An 8,740-nucleotide genomic window follows, 5' to 3' on the forward strand; every position below is an offset into this window, starting at 1 on the left:
GGTTCAAATGTGTCAAAAATCAGCTCTGCAATGCTATTCTCATCTGATTTTTATTGAGCATTGTGAAACGTGTGGCTATTGTGTAAGATAGCAATTGAATTACTAGTAGAAGTAGTCCAGCCTGTTTTGAAGAAAAAAAATGAGCTTCTGATGCTGTAATAAGGATAAATAATTTCCAGTTTAAGGTAGGCTTAGAAGAGCCTGGCTAAACAGATCTAGCATGTACATTTAGAAATAAATGCCAGAAAAAGCCCTGATGTGTTATGTTTCAAGTGAAAAGGATGTAACTCTGTTCAAAGGAATCATAACTACAGTTTTGATTTGATCTACCAGCATTAGCTGAGTATATGTTCTCCAGAAAATAGGTCACAGCAAGAAAGGCAGTTAAATTTAAAGACAAGAAATATGAGTGGTAGTGACTAGGGAGATTAAGGTGTTCAGTGGTAGAATGGCACTACGTGACAAACAGCCCTCTTTCAACTGGGCATAAATATTAATGCCTTCCACATTCATGCTAGACAGAGCCTTTTATTAAAATCTACTACATAAGAAAATTGGAATCTGCATTTCTTAGGTTGGAGGCTTTGAGCCTACTGTGGCTGCCTAGTAGGAAAAATGTAAAGCTGTTTTTGTAAATGGCCATTCTTTCATCAGTTGTGAAAGTGGGGAATTCCAAATCTGATTTGACACATGGCTTTTCAGGACAGTAACTTATTAAATAAATATAAAATAAACACTTAGATCACTTCCTTGCTGCAGGTATCCATTTGTTCAGTAGTTGTATTCCCCATTCTAGCTTGCCCTCCAGCTTTCTGTGCCCATTATGTGAGAATAGCCAGGGCTCTTGAGTGAATGTTCCCCTCTCCTAGCTAATACATTTTCTCAGCTTTTTAAGAAATATACATTTGAACATTTTAGGTGATGTACTCAATATTGTGATTACACATTGTTCTTGTTTGCAATTATGCAATCAAGATTACAATGTGGCAGTCTGGAAAGAATCCACCATGTCATTCTTAGTGGTGTAGTGCTGTTACTAGGGAAAATTTGTTTAGGATTGCCCTTTTCTAGTGTGGTTAAAGGAATTAAATGCTTCATAAAGACAGTTAGAAATATTTGATAAACATATGTACACATACATGTATATTGATGTGTATATACACACATTTATATTTGAATAGTCACCAACATTTCCATATGCTGAACAAGGCTCAGACTTTAAATGAAGATTTTGAAAATTTGGATACAGTTTCTGGGTGAGTACCTAAATCAGTATTTTCATTACCTCTGTCCCTGTTTGTTTCTTGGTTGCTTCTCACTTTTCATTCTTCCCTGTGGAAGGGAGCTTAAGACTCAACCAATACACTTAACATCTTTCCTCAAACATGAGGCATACAGAGGCAGGGGCCTGATGGAATTTCTCAAAGGTACTGCTTTTGCTGAGGTTGTTTGTGCTCTGACATGAAGCAATAGCAGTGTGCATGAGGGCACTTAGCTATCAGGAACTAACCTGGAATTTAACAGAGAAATTTAGAGAAAAATTGTAACCTTTCATCAAGAAGCAAGGCTGTTTTGGTAGTCCTCTACTGGCTGATGGCTCTTTATTAGATGAGATTGGTAATGTTGTTATTATGGAAGGAATTGGTCTTTGTGATAGCTTTAGGACACTGTCAATGTAATGGGAGTTGTAGGAGGAAAAGCAATCATGTCATTGATTCAAGTAGTCAATGAAATCATCCTATTCATTCCAGGTGCTTCAGTGATAAATGTGACATTATTCTCGCCACAATCTACCAGAAGCAGGTATTTTTGTGAGCATAGTAATTTGAATAAAAATGAAGATCAGTGTCAAACTGAGAGATGAAAAGGGGTTTACAACCTCCAAAACGTAAGATGGCCTGAGGATGATGCAAAAGTGAGCTAAAAAGGAAACCTGTTCTGAGAAGTCCACTTGCAGCTCTCCAGACTGAGAAGTCAGTGGCAATCTCTGTATGCTGGAATCTGACCAATTGCTTGTCCCCAAAGCAGCTGTCCTGAAGGTGGGGAAAGCAGGTATAGGAATGGTGATCTTGTATTCTGGTTTGCATCCAGCAGACAAGCACTTTATAGGGAAGGCATAGGAATGCTACAAGAGAACGCCATCTTCTTTTCCCTGAAATGCAAAGAAATCCCACTGGATTCCAGAGATAAGCCACTGTCATGGAGATATTTTATGAAAAATCCTTTTGACAGGATTTTTTCTCCTGAGAAACCTCAGAGGAAAAGAAAAACAATAATTATCTGTTGCTGTGGAATGCAGCAGGCACATCTTTGATTGGTCCATGTGAGTTGTTTCTACTTGATGACCAATCACAGGTCTGGCTGTGTTGGGACTCTGGTCAGTCTCAAGATTTTATCATCATTCCATTCCCTTCCTTGCTAGCCTTCTGATGGCTCCTTTCTTTTTTTATAATGTAGTTTTAATATATCATTTTCTTTAATATAATATATATAATAAAATAATAAATCAGCCTTCTGAAACATAGAGTCAAGGCTCTCATCTCTTCCCTCATCCTGGGACCCCTGTGAACACCACCACAAGCCACTCTCCTATAGAGGTCCTATATTGGACCAAGCCAGAACAGTTCTTTAGAAACAGTTTTCTCTCTTAATCTTGCCAGCAATTTCAATTCATGCAGGCATAGATTTGGCATTTGCTACTAACGTTGACAAGATATTTCTCATTTATTACACTGATTTTCAAAAGCAAAACCAAATAAGTCCCTTTCCCTGTGTTTTGGGTTTTTTGTTGTTGTGGGGTTTATTTTGGTTCTCTTGGTAGCCTGTCTGTTTAATAATTTAATGACTCATTAAACATCTTGGAGGCAGAAACCATCATATTGTACCAAAGCTAATACAAGTCAGTCCTTCCTCTTGGCCGGGACATCATAAAAACTGCAAAATACTGATGTATTATTTGGAATATGAGTTTCCAAAGAGCAACTCTGACATTTTCTGTATCCTCAGAATGACTCTTTTGTGCTAAGCAAAATGTTACAAACACACACTGAAACTCTTATTTCCTGATACTCACTTCTGAATGTTCTAAATACTTTCTCAGCTTTCCCTTCCACTTAGCTGTTCTCATTTGCTGTTCCCTACTGAATGGCAGGTTGACAATAGAAGAAAGGACAGATGAATTGTCATAGGCTGTTGTCCAGAGAGAGTTTTTGAACAAATCTTAGCTGAGAATTGAAATCCTCATACATCATGTCCACATCTACAGAGACTGGGTCCAGGAGGGTGGCTGCTGCAGTCTCAGACCACCTGGATTGTTTGGACATAGGTAAAGTTGAAAATCACCTTTCAATTAATAGATCAAGCTGGACTCTTGATGGATATGTTAAACTGCCAATTTTGAATATCTTATGAGACAATGGAGAGAACCAAAGTAAGATACTTCAAAACTCTAGTGGTTTTGAAGGGGTGATCTTCATGAAGAAAGTTAAATGCTTGTGGTGTCTTCTTCTTTTTCAAATCTAAGATATGTTTACTCTGTGTGGGTTGTGTTTCACTGCTTTGTTGCCTTAAAAAAGATTTCATTGGTATATTTAACAATGTTATCTATAGCTCTCATTCAAGGATCAGTGCATAGAGAGAGCTGAGCCATAAACTAATGTACTGAGGCAGTCTTTTGCTATTTCAAACATGTTTATAGATTGTGAGGAAGAAAAGTCTCAAAAATAGGAGCTTCTAAGTTTTTACAGCTATAAACAAATGATCATATACCTAGGGTCTGAGTATGATGAAAAGGCCACTAATGTTTTAGGAGGAAAAAATGAGTATTTGTAAAGAAAAGGCTCCTAAAATGACCTTGACATTCACCTATAGTTTCATTATAATGTGGTTGACACAGAACAAAAATAAGGATGTAGTGCTGTACAGGTCAGTTTTCTAGTTGACAGCAGTCTGGGGAGAATTGTGATTGCTTGAGACTTGAAGTAGTTTTATTTTAACTAACTTCTTACTGTCATAGAAAATCAGTTTGGAAACCCCACTCTCCTTCTGATCACTAACCCTGTATTTTGGGGTTTGGAATGGCTGTGTTTGGAGTATCCTCAGCAAGTACCAGGGTAAGGAGCTAATCTGGATCCAGGTGTGAATGGGAAGATAGACTGAGGGGTGGGGAGGGTCCCCGAGACCCCTGCAGCATATTCTTCTTGCTGTGTGGAGCAGGTTGGACCTGCAGGTCTGAAAGGAACACCCTCAAAGTGATGTTTGCTAACAGAGCCCAGTGCCCTGGCCAGAGGATATAGGAGTCATTTTCTTGAGGTGTCTTGATCCCTCAGTTCTGCTTTGGGATTAAACATTTGTAGCAACAGCCACAGCAGCTGCTGCAGCAACTCTGTCCAGTACACCAAGCTGAACAGGGGGTATTCCCTCATGCTGAAGAGGCTTGATCCTGTGGAGTTCTTGGGCCAAATGAAGCACATACATCACTCTGCTGCCTGCATGTCCAGCTGTTTAGTCAGAGCATGATGGTGTCTTCCCTGTCAAGGCCTGTTTAGAGAGGGGACAAGCCCATCAGCCCAGCTGTGTGTCTTTTATGGCTCCAGATTGAAGGCTGGTGGCAATTTAGCAGCTTGTGTGCCTGGACATGATTGGTTGGCAGAGTATATTCTCTGGATTTAATTTGCAGGGAAACCAGAGCAGCAGATGAGATAACAAAGATAGTTGGGTAAATGGGGTTTCTATTTACACAGATTTCTTCCCCCCACACTGAACCTTGGCACTTCCATGGAGTTGCTCTGCTTGAACTTGTCTGTGCCTAGATCTGGCTGCATGAGGCTGCCTGTGTCTCAGACCACAGCTCATTCCCTTCATCTTCCTTATCAGTATTATTTGGCATCTGATTGGTGAAATCAGTCAGCCACTGGCTTGCACCAGTTGTGGTTTTGATGTAGTGGTGCATGAGGTTAAGTAGTTAGTACCAAGGGAGGCTTGTTGTTGCTGCACATTCCAGTCAGGGATTTACTTTTTTATGGAAACTGTTTTAAAATTCTCTCACACAGCACTAGAAAGTGTCTTTTCTTCCAGAGGTATGATGAAAAGTTAAGTAGGTCATTTTTTATCCTGAAGATATAAAGCTTGAAAATGAAATCTCCTGAAATAGTATCCACTTGGTAAATCTAGCTAGGGGTATTTTTGTCATTGCTTGATGATGCCATCAAATAGATATAATGCTACTGCAGTTTGGGATTACTCTGTGGCACTGGGTCACTGTTGGCTCTTGCTTTGAAGCAGGCTTTCAGTGATGTGAGCCTTCAGCAGCAAAGTGAGAGTATTGTGAAACTACAGTTGGTCTTCAGTGACTTTGGAGATGAGCTGAACATGTGTGTTCACCTCCTGCTCTGTGTTTGCCTCACTCTTCCTTGTAAAAGGAGTAAAGGCAGAGCAAATTGCAAAGTGGGTTGAAAAGGAAGCCTCTCATTTGAGTAGGAATAGCCTGAGTTGCTGGCTGCTGAGCAGTCTCCCCTGGATCCCGTAAATCCCAGTGGTCACTTTTTTGTGTTAAGTGCTACCAAGATCTGAATGCCTGGGGATGTGATGTTCAAATCCAGCTATTTAAGGAGCAAGATAAAAGCTTATAGAAAAGTTCTTTTTTTCTTACTCGTGATACTCTTCTGCTGAGTGCTCTTCAGGAGCACAGCAGAAGGCACAGAGTGTTCCTCTTCTAAAAAACAACTTGTTCAAGTGTTTATCCTGACATTGTAATTCAGGTCAGAGAAGGTTGGGCTTCGCTTGTGCTTTCAGAATCTCTGTTGCTTGTAAATATGACACTGTTTGTAATCTTGCAAGCTACATACATACACATATGCTAAAGTGTATGCATGCATACACTTTGTCTTTAGAAATAAATGCCTCCTCTCTCTGCCACTACCTATTTTTAGGGTACATTTTCCATACATTCTAGGCTATGGCATTTACCAGCTCTTGTCCCTGCTATGACAGAGCTGCAGCTTGGAGCTGTGCCTAGGATAGCAAAGAAACATTGCAGCTATTCCTAATTTTCTTTCACTGAAATAACTCATAAAGGCTTAAAACTGATGTTAATTGGGGGTGGACAGATGGGGGATTGTTGAATAACAGGTCTCCCATGAGACCTGATAGGTATGGTGTGTTCCCTTTGCATATTAAGTGGTCGTAGCTTAAAGCAAGGACAATTCCTGTCTGCATTTTTGTTAGGGCTGTGCCTGCCTCTGTGTGGCACTTGCTCTGCATTCCTAGTACCTCTGGCTTTCTGGCTGACCACTTGTTTCCAGGAGCTGCCCTCCAGATGTACAGACAGCTCTGTCTTTCACCTCTACATCCTGCCATATGCTGAGGTTTGTGTTGCAGTAACCAGAGCATGCTCTCCTAGAGTGCAAGATAACTCATGACAGCTTGCAAAATCCCTGCAGACATCTTTTAAACCAGACTGCCTGCTCATTTCAGTTTAAGCAAACACACAACACCACAAAGAGAAGGGAACTGGCTTCTTCTATAAGGATTAGAGCCGGATAAGAACAGGATTCTTCTTTAAGTGACAGATTCCATCCCACCTCCAGCCTCCACTGTGTTTTCATCTGTTCTCCCTGCTTGGCACTGTTGCCTCTGCTTCACATCATGAATCCACAGGATCTTCTTTGGATCAGCACCCACCATGTTTAAGGCATTATAATGAAAAACACGGTCTATCCCAAATATAGTTCCTGGCCTGCAGTATGACCAGTAAGATCCCTTGGCTCTTGTGCCTCAGTTTCTCTTGTGAGAAATAGAAATGGTGATGTTTGTCTGAAGCGCTACATGAATCTACTGGCAGGGAACACTGCAGACAAACCAAATCTTATGGTTGGTCACTAAAATCTTGTAGACATGTGTGAGAGGCAGCAGTAGGAACCACTGGTATAATGCAGAGATTTCTAATTCCACTGGGTGGCAGCTGAGACTGAGCTTAGGTGAGGAATAATGCTTTCTCCTTTGGTTTGAATGTTGTTACTTTTTGCTTAGAAGAAAACAGATCCAGAGCCAAGCCTACTGCAAGGTCCCAATGCTGTAACCATCTACAATGGCAATTTTCTTCTTGTTTACATTATTTGAATCCCCTATTTAATACAGACAATAAAACAAGATCTTTTGAACCCGAAACCCCATCAAACCTGCTGGGTTTGGATTGCCAGTCATTTAGAATTCTTTTAAAGGCTTACAAACCCAAGTCATATCAGCAGAAGTCCATCCATTTTTCATTTGATCCATTTCCTACTGCAATCTGTTTGAAAACCAGGCCATGAGAAATCATGTCTCAAAACTGTGTTTGTTGAGGAGGCAGATAAGCAAACAAACCCCTTCTGTTGTGCAGAGGAGATCATATTGCTTAGTCTCCTTCCTCCAGCTGTGTCAGGCCCTGGCAGAAACCAGCCATTGTATAAAGAGCCTCTGGGCCTGAAATGGCGTTCTGGCAATCCTGTAGTGCTGCTGACAGTGTTGTGGTGGGTGCTGGCCTGAAGGCACAATTCAAAGCCCTGTGCTGTAAGGGAAGGCAGTACACTTCATTCTGTGCCATCTGGCATTATCTACACCCTCCACCACTGCTGCCCCCAGCAGGAAACAATCTCTCAGTGGTATCTCCCGCTGTCCATCTCAATGCTGGTCCCCTAGGAAGGATCTCTCTGGTGTCTGTTTCTTTCTTGGTGCTTTTGTACTCTTTGGACCTAACAAATGGATACCAAGCAATGCAGGATACTGAACCACTTAGCAGTTGGGTCTTGCTTTTCTCTTCAGGAGGCAAAGAAAAGCCTCCTGTGAATGATGGCAGCCTTATGAATTAGGCTACAAAGCTGTGGCAAGAACTGTTCAGGGCTGGTTAAATGCTGGATTGGTGCTTCAGGAATATCTGCTGTCTATGTCTCCAAGGGAAAATAAGTCTTATTATCCTTGCTTGCTGGCTTTCATCCTGTTTCTTGAGCACCTTGTCTTTTCAAGGAATTCTTACACAAGCCAAAGATTTCTTTGCATTTGGGCTTTTGGAGGAAAAATAACCCTCTTTTTCTCTCTCTCTTTGTGCTGCCTCAAAATGAATCACCGCCATGGACTTTGACACAGAGCTTCTCATTTTTTACTGCACACTCACTTAAAGTACAAGTGCCTCACTTAAAGATTTTTTTATCTCTTCTTTTCTTACCTCTCCAGTTCATTCAGGGAATGCTGTTCATGTGAGTGCAGTGGGCAGCAAGGGGCTGCAGAAGTGCTCTGGGAAGAATCCCTGTTTCAGAAGAGCTAGCACAGCTGTGCAGGGCTGGCAAAGGCAGCTTTCATAGGAATTGCCTTCAGGCTGACCAGAGGGCATGACAGGAACAGCAAGGCTGTGGTTCACCTGCCCCTGGAGTATTACTTATTTATTCTCCTGCCATCAAAGAGCCATTCTCAGCCTAGGCTTAACAGAGAGATCTGACACCTGGGTTCTTCTTTGTCCAGCAGATTTGGGCTGCAGAGGAGAAGTAGGGGTGCAGGAAGTCTCTGCAGATCTGTAAAAGGCTGGCCTGGGTGTCAGTGTATTTGTTTACCAACATGGGAGGGTTTGGGTGTGAGAGGGAATGCCATGTATAATTAGAGAGTGAGAGAGCATGGAGGCTCATTCTTGGGGATTGAGTGTTAATGAGGTTTGACAAGAGTCACAGATGAAAGATGAAATGGTTGCAAAGCTAAAACAAGGCTGGCTTTA

This window comes from Zonotrichia leucophrys, chromosome 2 (genome assembly GCF_028769735.1).
Source record: "Zonotrichia leucophrys gambelii isolate GWCS_2022_RI chromosome 2, RI_Zleu_2.0, whole genome shotgun sequence".
Taxonomy (NCBI): Eukaryota; Metazoa; Chordata; class Aves; order Passeriformes; family Passerellidae; genus Zonotrichia; species Zonotrichia leucophrys.